Raw genomic sequence first — 4264 nt, 5'->3', positions numbered from 1 at the left:
ATTACCCATTATTAAAGCTGCCAGTGGCTCAGAAAGATGATCAACATGCTGCAACAAAAAGTTTTGATCGGTTTCCGAATAACATAAAATTTCTAACAGGTAGTTTAACAATTTTTAATTTTAATTTAAAATCACTTCTCGTGAACAATTTCTTCTATTCCATTGACGAATCTCTACTTAAAAGCTGGTAGCCAGGAAAATCATTACATGTAGCTGCATGAGTAGGACTAAAAATAATAATGTGTACATTAATGTAAACACTAATCCTATAAACTAACTCGTTTCACATCATTTCAATCATGTCAATCCAAAAAGGTAACGTGCAGTGTGTGAAATGTGTGGCTGGTGAGAGATAGGAATGAACAATATAATATCAGTTTGGCATAATCAGATAACTGTTTTGCAAGTGTTTATACAAAGAACAACATTGGATATATGTATTAACCGCTGTGAAACTATTTCAATAAGTAATTATATTTCTGTATGTATCAATTAGTTAACTATTAACTATGGTTTCTCTTTGTGTTAAGCTGAAATATACACTAAAAGTGATCTGTGAATGAATAAATAACTAAGCACCTAATATTGTTGATGGTGATATATCTGTCAGATGGAGACGCTAAGCTTGACACTCTCGTAATTAATACTCTAGAGAGGTAGACTATGTGCTTGTATTGAGTTTCACCCTCTCTTCTATCATTACCCACAATAACGCTGAAGGGACACTGAACGCCACACACTCATCGTATTCATTTCCACAATATGCTTATACGTGCTGCTCATCGAAGACAAGACGAAGGAAGGCTAGGATAAGGGATACCTCGCTTTATCACTGCGCTCAGTAATGAGCGTAAGAATTCACTCATTTGGAAAGCAGGCAAAGAAAGACGTACCTATGAATCTTCAGCTTTTCCGGTGCACTGTCAGCTGATAAGAGTCGGGTTCACATTCTGGGAACATGTATAAATTTCAAAGATTAAAAAGTTAACTGGTTCCATAACAAGGCACTAAGAGAGAAGCGTAGTATACAGCGATACACCCGCCCATATTGTACGGGATTTCTGAGTGCAACGTAACGAGAATTAAAAGTCCTCTCAGTGAAGAGGCAGTACACTGGTATTGCAGCTTCACATGTGGTGACTGGTTTGAATATTAAAGAGACTGCCTTAGAGTTTCCTTCTTATTTTATCTGGTACAATGTTGTGTATACCCTGTCAACTACTTATTTCCAGTTTCTTCACCCAGTGCCGAGGAGGGCATTAATAACTATAAACTGCTGGAAACGGACTCTACTTTGTGAATATTTTCCAAATATCAGACTGTACTAAATAATAAAAACTTGTGCAATAACTCAATTCTCCGATATTCACTACGGCACAAGTAGTGAAAACTCTAGACGGTTACACTTAACCAAGAGTACTTGTGTGCGTTACAAGTGCAATGTTGACCATGTCAGCTTCTCACAAGCCAAGTTAGGGCGGTTGCGAGCAGACATGTTTCCTAACTATGCTACACTGTGTCAACATCGGCTCCTATGTATGCACGTCAGTCCCCCACATCAGAGGATCAAGTACATGTTATCTCATCAGCATCGCAACACAAGGTCTCACCTATTATCTTAGCTGTGCCCATCGATAAAACGAAAACATTCACGAATTCCTTCACTGCTGCTGTTGTCCGCCTCTAGAACAAGTTGTCTCGCATTCTGCGCACTATTCAGTATGCTGTTCCATTTAAGAAAAAGCTGAAACACTGTCTTTTCTCAGCTTCCTTAAGTTTTTCAAAAAATCAACGCACGTGAACAGTTATTTTCTATATGAAGCAGTAAAGCAAATGCCTCTATCTTTGGCCAGTTATCCTTCTTTCTGTTTCCTTTCAGACTCAGTCACGCCACTGTCTTTGATTCTGTCTTGATGACTAGCTTTTGTACCATGTCCCTCTTTCTCCCCATCTGTTATGACCATGGCTGGCGGTACTCTCAAGCCAAAGCTAAAGCTAAAGCTCGACCTCTGCCAGTGCCGTCATTCGGTTACGGTGCGGAGGAGCGTGTGCCAGCACACGGCTCTCCCAGCCGTTGTCGGCTTTGCAGAGCTTCGAGTCGCTACTTATTACTCAAACAGTTCCTCTGTTGGCATCACGAGGTTGAGTGCACCATGGTCCAGTCCTGTTACCAAAGAAAAATCCCTGGCAGAACCCGAAATCGAACCAAGGGCCATGCTAGTCTTCTCTGTATCGTTCCAATTTTGGTATACGTACCTCTGAAGCGAGTACAAACTGACCTACAGAGGCGGTCTTCAGATTAGACCTCCCCTATTGTAAGCTGTATTTGTTGTTCTGCTTCTTTTAAGTTAATATAAACTCTGTGGTTTTTCTACTATCGCTGGTAATGTGTTCACAGTCTATGTTGTATCCCAAACGAAATGTAAGTCCTTTTCTAACAATGTTACAACGCACATAATGTAAAATATGTGGAAGGCCTAATTAGGTGTAAGCCAGAATCTGATGGCCATAACGTTGCCAGGATAAAGAAATCAATATACAAATAAATAAAAATGAATGAAGAAATGGTTTGCACGGGCACCAAGTACATATCTCTATTTAGTTCTAATTCTATAAAGGAAAAAAAGTGAACAGACTCTCCAGTACTGACTATAAACGACCTAATCCACTTAAGGGAAGTTACACAAGAGTTTAAGTCGTGGTAAATCCCATTAAGCCAGCACTATTCGACTCTGCCGTAGTCCCACGATGGAAATAGCTTCATATTTCTGAACAAAAATTGCAGTCAGATTTCATAATTTTTTTAGCAAAGTTTTCTTATACTTTTGAAATATTACGAGTAGTAAGTTCAATAAAGGCATTTGCGAACAGTCCGTGATTTGGTTGTTGATTCATTGTTTTCATTTGCAAGGGAGTACAGCATGAACCTCAACACCAACATCTACAGTTACATCTACCTCTATACGCTGAGAATAACTGGGAAGTGTTTGTCAAGAGCGTACATTATATTGCGACATATATTAAGGTTTCTTCCCGTTCCATCAACTTATGTATCGTGGGACGAATAGGTGCGTATAAGCCTCTGCAAGATGTTTTTCGCTTTATTTCTTTCTGCACGATCTCTGCGTGATAGACACGTAGGGGGCAGAAGAATATTGGTACTCGCTGCTATGGAGAACGGTCTTTGAAATTTTTCCAACACGTTCATGCCAGATATGTTACGTACTTCTTCGAGTGTCTGCATTTAAGATTCTCAGTATTTCTGTTGGACTTTCTCACCAGTCAGACAAGCCTGTGACCATTCGCACCAGAGATCTTTGTGCACGCTCTTAGTCGAACTTCGTACGGCCTCGGACATTTGAGCATGATTCAAGCATCGGCCATATACGTGTTTTGTGTGCCAACTCTGTGGTAGACAACGATTCCAAATATTTCTGTGCCAAGAATGACCCTCTTGTGACTGACTAATCCTATAATCTTACAATAACACGATTTTACGTTTCGTAAGAAGCAAACGTTGTATTTTGTACATTTAGAGGTAGTTCACAGTATTTTCATCAGACTGATATTTTCTCGGACAGAATTTTCTACTCCACAGCTAAGGTCGCTAACGCAGACCTGTATTTCGCCACTAGTATTCCACCAGCAAGGTGAGTAGTGTTAAGTTCCTCATCACCAAACTTTATGCCAATGTCCTAGCTCCAACGTCGAAACTTCTCCACGTATCTCATGGATGCTGCAGCATGTAAAGGTTGCGGTGTGTGGACGGGTTACTCCTGTATCCGAAATTGCAGATCTGAAGATGGTTGTAGAGGAACCGAAACCGGTCATGTGAATAAACATTTTATCCAATCAAGACGGATTATAAGTAACATTGTGAAACAACTGATTTCGGTTATCCCATCAGACATTATGTCTGTTTTTGCAATGACTGAGTTGACGTAGAGCGCTTGTGAATCATCTTCCACGACAGAAAGCTGTTCACCATAGTGAGATCAATCATGAAATACAGAATTCTATGCCACCATTTGAAGAACGTCTACCTAGAGCGCATCTTTCTTTCAGTTGATCAAATCTATCAACTCCACCCATGATCTTGTTATAATCAGCCACAACTAAGGGGCAGAATAGACGTGACTGTGTCCCATCTTTATTCACGCGAGTGACTATTGTTGTCTCTCGTGAATCATGAAATGTATACAGCGATGTGACAGTACGGTTGTCCATCCACTTCACAGCTGAGAGAGCACCTTTTATTTGAAAC

At 40.1% G+C, this 4264-nt stretch overlaps 1 pseudogene; it reads right to left on the bottom strand.

Annotated features, from left to right (window-relative positions):
* Positions 1-2206: 2206 nt before the first annotated feature.
* On the bottom strand, positions 2207-2271 carry LOC124723935 (annotated as a pseudogene).
* Between the last annotated feature and the right edge of the window lie 1993 nt (positions 2272-4264).

Source organism: Schistocerca piceifrons, chromosome X (genome assembly GCF_021461385.2).
Source record: "Schistocerca piceifrons isolate TAMUIC-IGC-003096 chromosome X, iqSchPice1.1, whole genome shotgun sequence".
NCBI classification, from domain to species: domain Eukaryota; kingdom Metazoa; phylum Arthropoda; class Insecta; order Orthoptera; family Acrididae; genus Schistocerca; species Schistocerca piceifrons.
This window is presented reverse-complemented; position numbering and strand designations above follow the sequence as displayed.